The sequence below is a fragment of the Tenebrio molitor genome, chromosome 8, assembly GCF_963966145.1.
Source record: "Tenebrio molitor chromosome 8, icTenMoli1.1, whole genome shotgun sequence".
NCBI classification, from domain to species: Eukaryota; Metazoa; Arthropoda; class Insecta; order Coleoptera; family Tenebrionidae; genus Tenebrio; species Tenebrio molitor.
The window spans coordinates 5,728,717-5,748,448 of NC_091053.1; the positions used below are offsets into that span (position 1 = coordinate 5,728,717).

The 19,732-nt window shown below is 40.5% G+C and overlaps 1 protein-coding gene across 9 annotated transcripts in view; it reads right to left on the reverse strand.

Annotated features, from left to right (window-relative positions):
• The window catches only part of zfh1 (Zn finger homeodomain 1), a 344,752-nt gene that overhangs the window by 91,885 nt on the left and 233,135 nt on the right, over window positions 1-19,732 (reverse strand). The window lies entirely within an intron of this gene.

A 19,732-nucleotide genomic window follows, 5' to 3' on the forward strand; every position in this document is an offset into this window, starting at 1 on the left:
AATATACTGCTTGCGATGAAAGTGTTAACATCAAAAGAGTGAGAAATAACAAAGACAAAATGGAGAACACAATGTAAAACGCAGATCGACGGATGAAGTGCGAAGATAAGAATATCGAGGCCGCGAAATCATTCTTTAACGTCCCGAGAGAAAAATTGTCGCCGAGGCCGCTTGCGGCCGAGGCTGCACAATCTCGAGGATGTTAAAGAATTTCGCGACCAAGGTGTACACGATATTTTTCACATTGTTAAAAGCAACGGCCGCGAAATTGGATTTCGCGGGCTGTTTTACGTACGTGAAATACATGATTTACACGTATAAAACATCAAAAAAATATGTGATAAAGTAAAGAGGTATAAAAGTACAAAAAAAAAAAATAATCATGGTACGAACGGATTTAAAACTAGATCCTTGTTTGTTTTTATTTATTCGATAGAATGCACTCAAGTTAACAAGGTTCTTAAGCTGCATTTTAATACTTAAGAAGCCTCGCTCCTTACCACGTTGTACCAATCGAAAAGTACCTCTTGAGAGGATTTTAGGTTCGACAATTTTTTATTGACGTCAGTTTTTTTTTTCGGAATTAAAATTTCCCTTTTACACCTGAGGGTTTTGACATCACCGAATCAGTCCAACTCAACGTCGACCTCATCCCCGGGATTGCCATTGGGGGGATCCATGCAAATCCGGCAGCGTTATGGCTGTGTCATAAGACGGAAAAAATCCATCGAATGTCCGGCGTATCCGCACATATTGGCCCCTGACGGCTCGTACGAGGCCATAATAAGAATCGGCGTCCGCGGAAGACCACTAAACCTTTTGTCCGAATGCATGGGGGCCGACGTGGCCCCCGATCCCATCTGATTATGCCGGAGCACGCGTGCGGGGAAACGTCCGAGGATATCCAGATTCAGCTCGGCTCCAGACAGATATGGACCACCGGAGGAACGTTCCGTGGCACGAACGCAATCTCTTTTGCTAGTTTAGCGCCGAATCACGATCGCTTTTCACCTTTACTCACTATCAATTTCCTAACAGTCTATTACGTTTATGTTCCGGAGCCAATCGGCTACGAAACGAGGATAAAAGAGCTTCATTTTTACACCGTAAACACCGTTACAGTCTATAAAATTTGATCGCGCTTTATGGACCCACCGTTATTTTTTTTTCTCTTTTAATCGACCACATTTCCATAGACATATTCCATCTCTTCTGCACATCACCAAAAGCGTCTCTCTCAAACCTCTCATCACCAACATTCTCCTCACGAATGTTTCCTCACTACGTAGAAATAAACTCAAATAAAAACATTCCAAACAAAAAAAACCGATCAATTTACTCTTAAAGAAATCAAAAATTGCGTAATAATTATTTATTGGGATTAATTCCCTCATACATCAAACGTGCGTGTGCAGCCAATCAGAGCGTTTGTTTTCGTCCAATCAAAAATGTTTATCGCGATAAAAACGTCCTACTACTCTGTCATCTATCAAAAGTGATTAAAATTGCAAGCTACTCCTCTCAGATTCTCAAATTGTTTTTAATAATTGTGCTTTTAATAACTGTATTATAAATAAATAATTACCTAACGTTAAAGTTTGCATTCAAGAAATAATCTTGCCAAAAATTTTCACTTAAACATTTTTGCTTTAGATAATTTTACTCCTTGAATTTGGGTATTTTTATTCAAAGGTTAAACCCTCGAGCTAAAGCTCTCGGGCCTAATCAGGATAAAAATGTCCAAATCCAACTCGTAAAATTGTCAAAGCACAAAGTTTTCGTAAAATTGAAAAATTTATCCTACAAAAAAATTAGGTCTTGTTATTTTACCTTCCATTATTTAACTAACAACAATGGAGTGCCACAAAGAACTGCTCTGGAACCAATCCTTTTGTCAATATATTCTACATAATCGATACTCCTTAATACTTATTAGAGTCATGTAAAACATTTTGTCGGTCTCCGTCTAGAAACTACTGATTTTCCATTCGTCTAAAGCGTCTTGAAAAGGGCATTTGGCATTTTAATGAAAGACTTTAGGTTGGCAGCACTGGGTGTAAATGTCATGTGGAATTTCTGTACAATTTTTTAAGTGTGAAATATTGATATTGGGCAAATTTGCATCCTTTACCGCTAGCTGTGTATTTTGTATAGCAGAAGTGGAATTAGTAGAGGCTGAGGGGGTTATCCGACTTACGGGCGGGCGGCCACCAGGTCGACAACCCTCATGGACAACTTAGTGGCGACAGGTTAGGACGACGTTTGGAGGATTTGATTGACTTTTGTGGTGCCACAGTCGCTTCTTGGATCCAATGGAAGAAAAATAAATTCCCTATCCGGTAATATTTTAACAAAACTTATTATCTTTTGCTTTAAATAAATTGTCCGTCGAAAAAGTTGGGTGTATTACACGGCTAGAAAATGCTTTGCAAATGCTCGCACTTGTGATGCCTCGGCTGACGCCTCTGCCCGTGGACCGTGCTCGCACTTGCAAAATAACATTTGTATTTGATTGATTACCGATTTGGATTTTTTATGGCGTTTGTATTTGGTGTTTTGTACTATAGGACGTCGCCGTCACCTGGAGGGGTTGGGAGTCCCTCCTCGCGAATATTTCAGTCCTGAATGGGGTAATTATTATGTAAGACCTGTTAATCCTGATGGAATTAGGGATCCCTTTTTCCAGTGTTTGTATTAAAGGCATCATCCTCCGGCCGACTCCCTCAACTTATAAGGAATAGCGAATACCCGGAGATTCTTTTTCATGTTCGAAAATTGATTAAAAGTTTGAGACGCTTCGGTGTATTTAAGAGCATAAATTCTATGCATACTTCGATATTGAATTAAAGTGTTGTAATCAAACTCCCGAACATTTTCTCAACGGCGGCGAAATTTATTTATGTGTTGTTCTTCCTTTCCCTCGGAATAAAACATAAAAATGCAATTGACACCACGTCTGCAGGTCTATATTATTTTTATTGCCCGCCTGGAATTGATTGCTTCGCCAAATTAAGGCAGGGGTAGAGGTGATTTATCGCGGTTTTATTCCGAGTAAACAATGTACCCCGTGCTAATGTCATAAAAACACACATAAAAATTATAAGTGGAGACCGATCCTGTCGATTAATTAAGGGTAGGTGCGTCGATGTGTGCGCACCGGAAAAAATTCCGTTGCCTGCCAACTGTTGCTGTTTGATTTGTAAATTAGGCCTATCTTCCCGATCTACCCCAAACCGCTTAAACTTGCTCGACTCACGCGAGTTAAGGTGAGTTCTGGAGTTGCGATGCTATCACGGCGCCCCCATGTGCCATACGGGCCCTCTTAACTAATACTTCTTTAATTGGGACTGATTAAGCCGCATACCTGCAGCTGCCGTATTGTCCTCTACCTACGAAGAATCCGATGTGGGACAATTCATTACATACATCCCCCGGCTAGGGGCGAAAATGCCATCGATATATCCATCCAATTATTTTCTCTACTTTCCCTCTCTTGCACATGAAAAACGGACGTCTCACTCGGATTTTAAAAGCGACACACGAAACAAAATGGTTCTGAAAAGACTACGAACAAAGATGGTAACTTACAATTCTTACCGTGAACCCATCCTTGGGCAACCAATTATTTTCTCGAAAATTTCCTTAACAAAGAGTATACTTTCTCTACATCACTATTAAGACAAGAAAAATTCTATTAGAATCTGTTAAAACAAATCTACATTGCCATTAAAAAAGAAAGGAACTATTGCGCATTTTTTTATTTCTTTGTTTTTAAATTTTTTTTCTTCGTTTATTTCTCTTTAGAATCATTTTGTTTTTTGTGTCGCTTTCTAAATGCGCATAACCAATAACGTCGCTATGACGGCGTCAGTTTTTATTTTCCACCCTGTATAACGGCCATGACTTCAAATAAAATAATCAAGAAAATTATTTTCCCCTATTTCCTGGATTTTCTGTTCTAAATCTGCATCACGGATTACGCATCATGGATCAGCTCTAACCTCACTTTTTGCTATGTTTGTGTTTTTAATCTGTAGAGTGACGAGTGGTGCGTTCACAATCGACTCTTCAACGCCAACTTTGACGGGAAATTTAAATGAACACCTAATATATGACCAATGGATTCTTTTTTGCTTTATATTATTTTCACAATAGCGGATCGATAGGTGTAGTTTCCGCCACGTTGCTCTTCTTGGAGGAACTATAAATCCTCCTCTTCATTTTGTAGCTTGTAATGCACTAACCTGACTTATTATTTCGGCATAACTCTAAATGGCCTTATAAAATTTTCGCTTGAATACTGTGTTATTGTAAAAATACACATTTAGTTGTCAAATTTATTGCCAGTGGAGTTACGAACCGTAGTTTATGCGTTTTTCGTATACTTCGAATGTTTATGACCACTTATAATGTCAAAGTGGCCATCATCTCGTAATTGAGACTTATGAAACTAATTCCGAGCCGAACCAGGTTTAAGGAAACAAAAAACAAGATCGTCAAATCAAAAGTCAGATTAATACGGACTCCTCCACACAGGGGTTACGAAGAGTACGACAGAATCCTTGCAGATTACCTTCTGTGCTATCGAGGGAGTATTTTCTGGATACAGATACCTGAGATGTTCCAGTAAACGAGGAAGGAAATTGAAATCAACTCTAATATTTCCTATGAGTCCAAAATCATGTTTCATTCTTGCGGACATCTCCAGGTACGCACAGTTTTCTTGCTTTGCAATTTCTACACCGTTCGCTCTTATCTTTGCAATTTTTCACATAAGAAATGCAAAGAAATAAAAAAATTATAATACGGACACCTCCTGTTACGGACAAAATGTTTGCTCCCTTCGATGTCCGTACTACATAGAAGTAAGGAAATTGGTATGATTTCAAATATTTCCTCGCGTCTAAAATCTTCAAAAGTAATACACTGAGACGTTTCATTGCGTAACACCTTCCTATTGCGGACATCTCCAGGTACGGACAGTTATCTTGCTCCGCAATTTATACACTATTCGCTCTTAGCTTTCCAATTTTCTACATAAGGAACGCATAGAAATGAAAAAAATTCCAATACGGACACCTCCTGCGCGGACAAAACGTTTGTCCCCTTTGATGTCCGTACTACAGCGGAGTTAGGAGCTTTTGGAGTGTCCGCAACTGCTCCAGCTGACGCATTTCATTATGACTTTTGTAAAAGTGGTCCAGCGCTTTTCCGGTGTCATTTAATGGTGAAAATGTGGCTTCCAAAGCCGCCTCACCTTGATTTAGAGTGCGGGCAACTAGCATCCCTCCGAGAAGAAATCGGTTAAATGACGTGTGCGGCCGGGGTTGTTTGTCGGTATCAGCACGCGTCCCGACGACCTGCGGTGCCCGTCACCCGGTAATTAATCGATTGTATTGTCTGGAAAGTAATTACCTGGCTCTGGCTGGCTTTCTGCTTTGGTGCCCGTTCCGCGACATATATCATCCTTCTGCTTCTGGTCAGCGGAGAGAAGCAGCACCCCCCCAGTGCGCCTGTTTACGCTTTTCTGCACCGATTAATTTTTAATTGGAAGCTTCGTCGAGTGTGAAGCCTGTTTTCCCCTGGACCGGGTCCAGTCGAGGAGGTGTTGCGCCATCTTCCTGCCGTTAGCGATAATTGAAATTAATTAGGGCCCGTTGGGGTGATGTATCGCGCGATCTCGCCGGAAACAACAACAAAAAGCTGCTGTTTTGTAGGGGGTGATATAGTGGCGTTCGGTGTGTATGTCATAGCGGAAAAACTTCGCCTCTCCCTACTTTTAATTTAATAAGTAAAGTGTTCCGAAATTAATCTCATAATCTCGACTGGGCTGGACATCTATCACGACTGACGGGCTTTTGCAGTTGTTAAACATATTGGTAACACGTTGCTTGTCACCATGTCGACTTGGGTTTAGATGACATGTGCGACGTTCGATGGGTTAAGTAGATTACGATAATAGGGAAGTTTACCCAATGCGGACTGAACAGTTTCAATTATCAACAGGAAGAAATTTTCACTTTCAACACAAAAACTACCAACACGACCCAGTTCTCACTTTACAGATTCGCACAAATCGTGGGAATCATCGCTAACACCTTCGCATCCAACGACTTCAACTAGCTACTTGAAAATTTTTCAGAAAATCCAAAATAATCATGGGATTAGTGAAGGTAAGCAACATCGTACACGATTAGTTTTTGGATGGGAGGCCACGCTACTTCGTCGATTTTTTTTTAAATTTCTTTTATTTCACATTCCTACGTGGAAAAATAAATAATAATTGTTAGTGATGCGGCCTCGATGCCGTGCCTCCTTTTATTTGTCGCAAAGAAAAACAAAATCTGGTGTTGTGGAGGAGCTAATACGTCTCATTTTTCCTAATTTGGAAAAATACCCGACTAACGACAATCGCTATCAATTTAACACAATAACCGTAGGGTCCCCGTCGAATCGGGGATAATCCGATCGATCCCTGCCCATCCCCCCGGACGCGTGTATGTGTACAGAGGGCGATCCGGGAGTCCGGTGGCCGATGTCGGGCCCCGGAACGCAGGATGTCAGCCGCGATGCGGTGACGCTGTACTTCACGGTCGACTGCTCTTGCACCAAGTGGACGCCGTGTCAAACCGCGTGTCACGGTGCCCTCATCTACGGCGACTCCACCATCCGATGCGTGTTGACATAGGCTCGCACATCCGAAAGAAAAGAAGCGCCGGCGATTGTTTAAACACTCGCTTTTTGCCAGATTCTGACAATCGGGACATTAGGAGCCCGTAAAAAGTCCCAAGGGAGCGGTGGAATAATTGATGTGGCCTGCAGGCAAGATAGTACTGATTGATGACATCACTATCGGAGACCGTGTCCGGCACACGATCATCGCCATATTGAGACTTCCTTCCGGAGAGGACGGCCTTAATAGCACGGCCATGTGGACGCGATTCGTGACTTGTGGAGGGTGGCTGTGGCCGAATGACATGACAGTAAAATTTTAATGACGAAAATCAAAACTCGGGGGTGGGGGTGGAGATTTCACGCAAATCTGGACTGGGAATATGTTATAAGCGAAACGTAATACGCTGAAACTTCTGAAAGTCATTCAAACCACCTAGTAAAACTTTTACACTTATTAATACATGACAATTGGCAGTCCCTAATTAGTAAGTTTTATTGTAAAATGTTTATTTGGATAATAAAAGCAGTTCGTTGTTGAATCCTTGGGGCACTCCAGACCTTGACTGATGTTACTTTCTTGTGTACTACGCGAGACTACAGCTAATTGAGCAGTGGACGCTGGAGGTAGCATCCCCGACCGTGAGACCCCAAGGAACGAATAATGAATGAAGATCTTTTGCAGCGCTGCAAAGCTAGACAGATGATATTTTCTGCGGACACGAATAGCACAGGTCCATAAGTGACGCTTTGCGGTGTCCATCTAAACACTGATTATTCTCTTCCCCCTCCATAAAGCGCACTTTCATTCTTATCGATTTCCTTCTAACCCACATTTTCTCTCTGTTCTGTCATGTTTTTGCCATTCTTTCTATTCATTTCTCAGTTAAAGCTTTCTCTTCCGATTTTCTCTCTCTAGATTTGTCTTTCCTTTAAGCTCTTCATTTAAATCAAAAAAGGTGAATCCCGTTCCTTGAAACCTCCACCCCGAGTGCTCACACTCTAACCCGAGCAATCATCCGACATTCCCCACTTAATTTAATTGTGATTTATCGTCGGGCATCTTCGACTCGTGGGTTAAATGCAACGCATTTCGCAAATTGGGCGTACCACTTTGAAATTTATTGACCAGGTCGTCATCCCCGACTTAATGACGTCGGCGGAAAACTGCACAACGCATCGCAGGACTCATCCATCTATCATAGTTGAAGGTAAGTCAGCTATTAATAATTGTATTTACAACGAAAGACCGCATCATTGCCCCCATTTCTTCAGATGACGTTAAAGCGGATGACTCATAGGAATTATCGCACCCTTGGCCGTTGTGTAATTAATCCGCTTAGGTTCGGAGTCGGAGCTTTTTTACGACACCCCCCTGGCGAAAAAAAGTCGGGGAAAAAAGCTCCAGGTGGAGGTAGACGAAGTGTCTTTTGATCGGAGAAATATGAATATGAAAGGGGAGTTTGTCGGGAGTGCAATCATCCCCCGTGCGACTGTGTAAATTGTTATTCTTTCCTGCGCTCGATCAACATAATATCGTTGGGGGAGCACTGTTGGGGCAGCTTCCAAAGAATAGGTGCACAATTAAAGCACTATTCTCCCGGCACGTGGTCCGGTGAGTGTCCATCCAAGCGAGAAGTCGTATGCAAAGAGGGCGGGGGTGCGTCATCGGTTCACCTTCAAATCGCAGATTTCCACCACCCCTTCCATAGGTGACGAACAATTACCATAATAATTAATAACCCGATTAGTTCGACCGGGTGATCGTGTATGTCGAATCCGAGTGCGGGCGACGTGTGTCCAGTTAAGTGACACTCACCCTCTCGCGCCACCCCACATCTACCTACAAGGTAGGGGAGATAGGCGAGGGCTGCATCCGGCACCCCTGCAGAACTAATCGCTGTATAACGGTGCCAGATCGGCGAACAGTCCACACATCCGCGCGAGGGTTCTAATCTACATCCAGGCTTGGTACAGGGGAACCCGCATCGCGATCATGACTCACGGGGACAAATCGAATTACCGACAAATTAGCAAATCCGACTGACGTTATCGACGAAGGTAGGCAAGGATTTCACACCACGCACGATGATCCTGTGGAACGGGATCACTGGAACAAAGGATGGGAACGAGATCACATTAAAAAGGAAACAAATTGGAAAAAAATTGATGAAAGGGATTTTTCTTTCACAAACGCCAAACAAGTTTGTTGTTGCCTTTCACAGTCAAGTCTTAATGAACCAAACAACATCCCATTTTCTCTTTTGTTTCATTTTTGGTCTTCCTTTCACATTCAATTCTTAGTTAAAAGAGCAAACAGTAAGTGTACAATTTATTGAAGTGAAAACTTCTTTAGGCGCACCACATACATTTTTTTCCGGGCAGTGAATCAGTTTCATGCGACACGTTAAAATCGTTCGCATGACGCTAAAATCGTTCGCAGGAAGCTAAAATCTCGGGAGTCGAGTTGAAGGAGAAAACATACTAGAAGAGATTTTAGCTATGATCGTATGGATTTGGACGAATAATGGTGTCGATAGTAAAGGTGTTGAGATAGGTAGAGCTGTTGGATTTTCTCATGGGCTATGAGTCATATCTGCGCAAATGACGAATATCGGTCTCAAGTAGGCGCTACAAACCGACCGGAAAACATCGTTACAGGTTACGTTAATTTCGTCTTTCTCTCGCCTATTTGCATGTATTTAAAAGTAGTTTTCAAGGTCACAGCTCATGAGAGAGTCCAACACCTCTACTTCAGACCAAAATGGGTCTTCAACACTTTTAGTCAGCACTGAACACTACGCTAGTTCTTGACTAAAAGATGTAAATAATAAATTTTACAAAAAGGGACAAGGGTGTGACAAAGACATGAAGAAAAACAAAAGATACATTCATGAAGAAATTATAGTTATAATTAGAATGAATTACTAATTACAAACCGATGTGTGTATTAATTTTAGGATATTGTTTCTTTTGTTTTTGTATTTTTCTGTTAACATCAAAATTTCTGTAATTTTTTTTGTGTCAAATTTGATCTAAATTTTCTAGTAGAACCAAATGTTGACTAATTTTTAAGAAGCTAATTGATACGAGAAAAAGTGTTTCAGTAGGTCCCACTGGTCCTGCCCCTCGGCCATATTTCTTTGGCAGATGACGTGCGGCCCTGCGTGGGAAGTGCCTTTTGATCCTTCCATCGTCTGCGTGGCCGTATCATTATAACGTAGAAATATCCATTTGTGGCAGGAGGAGAGCTTGCATTGTTTACTCAAAGAAATAATTTAATGTAATGGAACGAAACCATATTTTCGAAACATCAAACCGTAACCCCATTTCCTCGGGAGGAGAGCGGACGCACTTCCGGGCGTCGCTGCTTCCCATTGCAAGTGGCCCTCCTAATGCAGTTCTTTTCTCTGCAGCCATTCTTCATCTCCTTTGTTCGGCGGAGGTGATAATGACACAGCACCGGCAGATCCGGCCAACTTTGCCAGTCCTGTGCTTTCAGGAGAGCGCCGGCCACTCGTTGATTTAATATAATAGGTACATTGTGACCGATGCTGGAGGTGACTTGGGCAACTCGGAGGCCGCTGATGTGGCGCCTCCGGATAGCGCCTCCATTGTTGGACGCCCACACCGCACTTCATCGGATTTGCTGCAATGCACTTCTTATTCTTCGATCCCCATGGGCCACGGCCAACGAGGTTTTTTACAACGCGATTGTTCTTGCGGATGGCTGTCGCATTTAAGAAATATTGCCGAATTTATGTTCTATTGGCTTCTTGATCAATTTTACAGCGCGGTCGTTTCCACTCCGGTGACCGGCCGGCTGCAAAAATCCCCCCAGATTTATCACTTTTTATTATTTACTGCAATCTGCAACTCCAGAAATGCATAATACAAAGGCGAGCTTTAATGGTGGCCGAGCTTTGACACCCACGAGAAGGTGAAAGCTCTCCCTGGACAAAAACGCTCCTAATAGCGATTTACGAGCGATAAATTAAAATTTTTACCCGTTCCGAAGGGTCGTCGAATAATGCGAAATCTAATTATAAAAAATAAATCGCGCACGGATGCTGTTCGTCACAATGGGGCAACGTCCCACCCTATTCAGTATCTGTGGGAATCACAACGCAAACATAAATGAATCATTGTGGAGGGATTTAAAGGTCGCGTGGCAGAAGAATTGGACTCCACCAGTCACGTGTTCAAAGGTACGCGATTAGTGCAGACTCAGTGACATCAATCAACGGTAAAGCGGAGATAACGAAACTCGGGGCCGATTTAACACACTACGCTTAACAGCAACCCTCCGACATGTGCTCCTAACGGACCCACCGAATAAATCACGAATATTTCATCTGACGAAAAAAAAATCCATACCGGCTCGAGTGGACAAGAAATCAACCACTTGTACGACTGAAGTGGACGATTTAGACAAGTGCCAGTGTGAGAGAGGTCGAGTGACTAATGTTTGTCCCAAATAAACAAATTGTAAGTTTACATTCAACAGGAGTGGAGACGGTAGCGTAAATAGCTCTAGTGTCATACTTACTACTGTGTTAGAACTCGGCGCTGCAAGAACGTGCAGACGGAATAGCGGAGGGAAGTGTTGAAACTAAATCTGTCAGTTGTGTAGATGAATTTGGTTAAAAGTAGAACAGGACAGTGGGTGGTAAGAGCTACCGGGACAATCAAAGCTTCAAAAATGATACAATTAAATCGAAAAAACATTGCTTCGAAATTCTGATGTAAAGCATCTCTGTTAGTTTGAGATGTAGAATTGCCTAGAATTGAGTGAAAAATTAAAAAACTATATTCCAAAATTTCAAGGAATCATCTAAAACCCCCGTCAAGAAGTTTTGTTAGTTACAATTGTGGTTATATTATTACGAGATATTATTGAAACTCTTACTTAGTCCAGTTCAAAGATTATTAATGAGGTGTAGTGTTATTTGGAGGCACATTCAAGCTGCGCACATGGTTAGAACTACACACTGCAAGAACAGGCAGATGGAATAGGGAAAGGAAGTTTCGAAACTTAATATATGAATTCTGTAGATCACTTTGGTAATAAATATAAAGAAAATAGTTAATGTTTAGAGCTGCTTGGACAAGAAATGTAAAAAAAAAAAAAATTAAAAAACGTTGAAGAATTGTAGAAGTGTAAAATTAAATCTGGGCAATGGAAAAGCGTCGGCATCTCAAAATGTCAAAGAACTTTAAATCGCGGCGAACTTGCAAACTCTTAGTGTTAGAACTGCATGAGATAAGAACAAGCAGACGGCATAGAACATAAGATTAAGAAAAGAGAATCTACAACTGGGGTAGATGAGTTTTATTGGAAGTAGAACGTCGGTAATTGATGGTAAAATCTTGATGGTGTGGAGACAAAGACCCGGTCGATGTAGTTATTTATTTTGGTTCTGGTGGAGCGTTACCTCGTCGAGCGTCTGCAAAAACGGCGTTTGAGCTTCCGTCGGTGTCCGTCGGCCGAATCGCGAAGAAGCTGATCAATGATCTTCGGTCACACGTCATCAGCAGAGGGGCAATGACGTGGAAGCACAATTTCCTGCAGTTCTGTATTGAATACGCTCCATCAGTACAATTACTCCCTGAATATATTTATCTCCGTCCCTGATTCAAACCCGTCATTTATTACGAGTTCTGTTTGTGTTTGGAATAGGAAACTTTTCTTATACGGATTATGAGTCAAGTTTTTCCGTAATGGGCCAGCGACAATGATTTCGCAACTTTGTGTATGAATATTTCGACGAAGGCGGCGTTTTCATTGGAAAATTGACGAGTTTGTTATTTTTCATTGGCATTTCTAGCAGTTTGGTCCGCATCAAGTTTTTTATGGGGGCACCTAGTTGCCAGAGATGGACCCTCCGTTGATAGAAAGCCGGAATTAATCTAGTCGGGAGATTCGAGGGAAACAGGGGCGGACTTAAGATTCTGACAGTTTTCTCATAGTGGGAGATTTTTTCGAGTGGAAATACTAATTGTAAGTTGAATGTAACTCTTTTGTGGGGGTGCAGGTTCGGGGGTGAAAAAGCGTCGACGCCCGAGCGACGATTAATAAAGCGGGGGCGAGGAGTCGTCAAAACCGACGAACAACCCTTCATCCCTCATATCAGATCCGGTTGCGGGAACTTGTCGAAATACAAACAGAGTTGACATAGGAAGAGGGCACATCCGCCAGAAGACCACACAGATCACGGCCCACTTGCGGTCAGAGCAGTAAGACACTCTTAAGATAAATAACGATATCTATCCTTCCACCCAGTCCCAAGACACACTAATGACCCAAACAACTACCAACTGCAAGGAAACGTCCCCGGAGATACGTGACGCCCCACCAGGGCCTAATGATCGAAGCCGAGGAGATAAGCCGCCGACGATAATAAAAATCATAATTTTATGGACGCTCATAAAGGAAAAGACGGGATCATGTTGTTGCTTTGATTTGTGACGGCGAGATTTGGACGCATCAGCCGATGGGAAAAAATTAAAGAAGTCGCCCGAAAGGACCGCCTGATTGCCCCATTAAGCGGACGTCAGCAAATTTCGGATCAAAAACCGAAAATAACGAATAAACATGGCCGGATTGGCCCAGTCTTCTGAAAAAAATTAATTCATCGCGATTAAAAACAAATAAATGTACCTGGGAGAGAGGAGAAATCTGCCCACGTTTGCTCTTCTTCTAATTAAAAAAAAAAAAAAAATTGGAAGATCTTTACTATATTTTTTTTTAATTGGATTTTCTCATGGGCTACGAGTCATATCTGCGCAAACGACGAAAATCTATTGGTATGTACGAGTATTCATTTACAGATTTTTCTCGGGTTTATCGCTCCGCCTTCGCGCAGATATTTCCCAAGGTCACAGTCCATGAGAGAATCCAACACCTCTACATTATCCCCATATATGGATCTGGCAAGTAATCTTTTTTGGTCTGTCGAGACTCTAATCCCGCCACCACCCAGCCGCCACCTCACAGCACCGCCCGCCCGCCCCCGGTTGTCACAACCGTTTTTAATACATTCACGTCCAAGCCGGGCAGGATATGAGCGCAGGTTATTGAAATGTTGACTCCATGTTAATGAAAGAAGCAGGTTTAAGCCGCCACCCGGCCCCCGCCGTCCCCCATCAGTAAACAAAGCGGTGGTCAAATGAGTTTTTGAAACACGCCCACCGCCGCCACGGTAACTCGGAGCCCCACTTTGTGCTCTTTTGTCCGTGGAAGACTGGAGATTAGAGAGCCGGAGGAGCCACGGAGACGATGCCAGGTCCATTAGGTAAACACGCAACAGATTGCGCTGATCTCCACCTCCCACGCTTTGATGCTCGTCATATCAGTATTGATGGTATTCCATCGTGTACAGTCGTCGACAGCAATTTCGGAAGTCTGTCTGAGTAAACATGGCCGAGGAAGGAATCGGATTGCGGCTCCGGGAATCGACAAAGTGGAAAATGCGATGTGTGTGATGAGTTTGCCGAGTGTGAAAATTGCTTTTAATCGATTATGACCGAAAATCGGGCAAAAAACGGACAAAATTCCGAGGACGGAGCTGAGGAAGTTCCGGGATGAAAAAAATGCAAATTTTCAATTCGGCGCCCGTTACATATTCAAACGGGCGCAAATTCCCGATAATAACGTTTTAATGAAATCCCGATTTTTCTTGGTCCGAGTTTCGGGCACCGAATGAATAATTAAAGCTAAACGTGTGGCATTAATGGGGTTGTGCTTGCGTCCCGCACTGTACCCGGGATATTACAGGATATCATGATGGTCGGACCGGGAGAAAAACAGCAATATGTGATCACACGCGAGCTTGATGTCAATGTCGAAATAATGACGATTATATAGGAAAAGTAATTTTCCCCTTCATTTGCATACTTGATGAAAATCTCATCGCCGCCGTTCGGTACGCTCCGAGGGCACGTTGCTCTAACAGTTTAATGCAACACCAACATGAAATATGGTTCGGTCGGGTCTAATCCGAGAGGTTATTGCATTATTTTCTGTCACACGAATTACATCTGCCACTAATCTTACAGTCTAAGGCGGTAATGACGCATTTCGAAGCCTTCGACGTCACTACTAACTTTTCAATTGCTTTTTGGGCACTTCCATCAAGATAAAACAACTACCACCTGACACTGACACTCGCTGTGCGACCTACAACAAATATATAGGGAAGAGTAGAGGACCTGAAGTGGAGCCGTGCGGTACGCTCGTCAAAAATTTACGACACAGAGTAGAGAATTGGGTCAAATAATTGGGTAAAAACAGTAAAAGATCTAGTTGTTGTTATGGAAAAGAATTATTGGGGTATGTGAAATAGAAGGCAGATTTAATCTGGGAAAAAACAACAACCGACCACATCCTGGAGACACAAGAGCCCTTTGTGTGTAAGTTTGGTGGCCCATCCTGCGAAATAATCAGACACCGTGACGATGAGTCGTCACAGGGAAAAAACTGTAATTACGCGATAACGTTGACCACATGTGGCATCAGTTGACAACACCTCTTATCAGTTGCGTCAGGACGGTTGGAAGCGAACTGGCCCGTCAAAAGACCAGACACAAAGACCATTGAGTTTCGATAGTGGTTCTAGGAACGGTGGAAGCATCCGACCTCCAGTAATCTGTCGGTGAACTTGTACGGTCAACCCACGAACCTGCAGTGACCCTTCATTTCCTGGGGATTTATCAAGTGTGTTTCCTTCCAGCAGTAATGCACCACTTGCAGTGCGTGGGTGATGACTAATGAGCAGTTCACCGGCGATCGAGATTAGTGGAGAAATGAGCGGCGGTGGACGATGAAACATCGCCGCCCACAGATGGACACTATCAAGGTTTGTACTTATCAGCTCTTGTTTTAATCGTCTGCAGTCTCGAGAGGACCTGTTATCAAGCGCTGGGGGTTTTGGTGTTGAAGCGCTCGTTGACGAAGTGGTTTCGGAGTATTAGTTTGTCCAGGCGAGGCGTGCTTTAATTTTGATTTTTTTTCAATTTTATTTTTTCAAATTAGCGGAAGTATTACAACACTTGATTCGAAGCATAAGTATAACCAGGTTCAATTTGCAATTGTATTTTTGAAAAATAAGGAAATTTTGGTGTCAAATCCTCTTCACTACAACATAAAGAATTCCAAAAACCACTGGCCTTAAATTAATTCCAAATTATTAAAAGTTGGGATTTTCTATGCTCAGAAAAAAGTGTAGGATCAATTTTTTTTAATTTTTTTACTGCCCAACTTGATATAACAATTACAATAAAATACCTATTTGTTTTCTATTTCCACTTGATATGCTGTTAGAACTCTGGTGTTCCTCAAGGGGCTACACTTTTTTAAAACCGCTAGAAATAAGTTATTTAACAAAAACTGCTAATGTTTTACATATCTATAATTAAAATCTGTATTAAAAAAAAATTAAAGTTTTTGAGTTATTGTCGGGGTTTTCTGGTTGACAACACAAGATGCGTAAAACAGAGGTAGCGAAAGTACAGAAGAAATATTCTTTAAAATTAAAAAATAACATAAGATAAGGTAAGTTAAGCTAGTTAAATAAAAGTCAAAATTAAAATGAAAAAATTTGTAATTTTGTTCCACGTTGAAGAACTGATGCATTCCTTGAAATATAGAAAAAAGAAAGTTAAATGTCTATTTTCAATCTTTAAAATTATGTTCATTTATGTTCATTTATGCAAATTGCTTATTTCCAAATAAATTTGTCCCAAAAAACTTTTAGTCATATTTAAGAACGTACAGCGTTTATTTTATAGACTTAAAAAATAGTATATTAAAGAAAGAGGGTTGATTTGGCCAAGTGCAGAAAACGAGCCGTAGGGGAGTTTTCTATGGGACGAGTGCGCCAATGCCCTTATAAAACGAGTTTTTTATGTTATTTTTTAGAATTTGCATCCTTGTTTTAATTTTTAAATAAAAAAATTAAATTTTCAACTTCTAGGGAATTTTGTATTAATTGGTAATTCAAGGCAACTACATCTGCGACATATGTTAAAAAGTAGAGTTTGAACATTAATATTGGAAGTTTTTTGGTGTAAATGACAATAATACACTGAAATATTGATAACAATTTTCTTAGAGATCTATTAAACCACGAGTGCTTTAATAGATAGCCATAAACGACTCCAAATTGAATACAATAATAGACCTATTAGAGACGCAAATTCTAAAAACGGTTATACGAACTTGCTGCTGTGATGTTTTATTTTACAAAGTGTACAAACAATTTTTCTCACTGATAAATTTCATGTGAAGTAAAAATCAAGAAAACTTTATTCGTTAAAATCACGATTTCAGTAGTAATTGGGATTTTGAAGAATAATTTCTATTACAAAGTTGCGATTGGGAACGTTTTTACCGTGATTTTTGTGATTTGGCCTTTTTGTAACCGGACTTGAAAGTGGAAACATTTCAAATCCTAGGAGTTGAAATGTCCACAGGCGGCTCGACCGAGTTAAATGTAAGATCATTTGAAGCATTTCTCACGATTTATTCATCAATAGGTATAATTACCTACACGAAATATTTAATAATTAAATTATCCCCTCTAAAAAAGCGAAATATGTAACTGAATTATTACTCAATATTTAACCGGTGCCACTGTGGTGTAACACGAGTCGCCCATGGATGACAGATGTCAAAATCAAAAATAGCAAGATGGCTGTTCAACGTTAAAAAGTAAACTTTACATAATATTATTGAACATTCAAGTCCAAATAATACTGTAACAAGCGAACTAGGAATTACTGGTGTCTTAAAATTTGAAAATTGTAAGTTTGAAAATTGTCATTTTATTGTAACCGCCGCAGCAAAAAAAAAATGAGTTCGTGCCCGATTTTTTTTGTGATCCGTTTGAAAATAAAGTTGTCTTTTTGTGCTTCGCCCAGTTACGACCTCGACTTCGTCTCGGTCTTCAATCTCTGGGCTCACCACAAAAAGGCTCACTTCTACTCTTTATAATATAATATAATTACTATTAGAGAAGAACAAAAAAATGATTGCTTACTGAAGTTCTTTGTTGAAATAACTCACAGCGAGTCTTAATTATTGTTTATTTGTGTTTATGCAAAGGTCTCCTGAAGAAGCGAGGAAAAGAAAAATTGCGATGTTTTTGGAAAAATCATGAAAACCAACAGTAAAAGGAAAAAATGTACATATACATAATTGCAATTAAACAAAAAGTAGTTTTGACCCACAGAAGTGATAAATAATTAAAAATATTTCTCATCTAAGCCGGTTGTTTCTCTTAATTTGAAAATTCTAAATTTCCATTTACTTTTCATTCGTTTTAGCTATTCACTGGCCGCACTTTAATGAGTTTCTCGTATTTATTTCTGACCGCATTGATTAAACTTTGACGTAACTAGCTACACACAATGATTGGAAGGTTTTTTTTGGTAGGTATTTGTGAATTATTAAAGCTTCAAATGTTACAAAAAGAATTTTATTATTCTCCAACAAACTGTTTTAAGATCTCTAATCTCAATAATTCATTAATGACTTATTGCAAAATATTCAACAACATAAATAGACACATTAAAATAATTTGAGTGAGATGAAATAAAAAAAAAAAAACGGTATGTGAACAGAAATGTTGTGTTTCATTTAATTTTCTCCTTTTGCAAGAAGAGTAGTTTATCGACTAAGTAGATGCCCCCATATTTTATTAGATCGTCTATAATTTGACGTATTTTAATTCATTTCAATTTATTCTCAAAGTAGGCGTTGAAGAATCGATTCTGAACGCACCACGGATTACAGATCACGGATCAGCTGTTTAAGTCTAACCTCACTTTTTGTGTTGCGTTTTTACTGTGCAGGCTGACGAGTGGTGTGTTCACAATCGACTCTTCAGCGTCAACTTTCAGGAAAAAGTTAAATGAACACCCGTTAGGTATGTCAGGTCAGGTCAGGTCATGGCATAGATGGGATATTTTCGTCTATTTTTTCTGTTGATTTCTGACAATCGTTCTACATTTGATTCAAATAAAAAAGTGATTAAGAACAAATAGATTTTTTGAAATCATGATTTTCCCCCCTGGAGCGCTGAGGGTCATAGAACATATTAAGCTCTACTCCAAAAAAAATACCACGTTTAATGTTTACTTTGAAGATTTATACCGGTGGAATTTCCTCGTTTCACTCAAGACATGTTAATCTTTAATTTGTTTTCGAAATTTTGTCCGAACCGGTTCACCGGATTGAACCATTGAAACTGTCTCACGATCCCTCCTTTTAAAACAAACAACCTTCAGACACTCATGAAGATTTTATTAGATCAGACAAGAAACATTTTTCCTACTGCAATTTCACTTTCACCGGCAAGATTTTAATTTTAGAACGAACGTACGTACTCACTTTTCACGACAAACAATAAAAAGTCGAGATGATCCTCTCGAGCTTGGCTTAAAAATGGTTCCTTGAAAAGTATTGCGACAACCGTTGATGAGTTTCGGGCTTTTCGAAAGCTTCGACAACTTCAACCGGTAGATTTTCAAACAGGTGCCTGTTTCAGCGTGCTTCGAAGGGACCCTCTTAACATTTTTTTCCATTGCCTAACAACATAAGCAAATGAATTCCCCCAATTTACTTCTGCTCCAATTTCTGTTTAAAATTTTTTTATGTAACAATTACAATAAAACATTTGTTTCTTTTTCTATTTCCACTTGGCTATTTTTTTATAATATAAAAACTATAACAGCTTGATATCCTGTTAGAACTCTGGTGTTCCTCAAGGGTGTACACTCTTTTAAAATCGCTAATAATAAGTTATTAATTAATGACGAGCCATCTTAACGAATGCTAATTATGCTAATGTTAACAGATAATTAAAATAATTGTTAAGAACTGAAAAAAAAATAAAGTGAGCTTTTCGAAAGCTGTGACAATACCAACCGGTAGCTTTTCAAACAGGTGTGTTTCAGCGTGCTCCAGAGGGACCCTCTCAACCAATTTTTCTCCGAAATGGCGTCAATTAAGTCTGGTCGGCGGCGTTAATTCGGTAGCCGTTATTGGGCGTCGCGATCC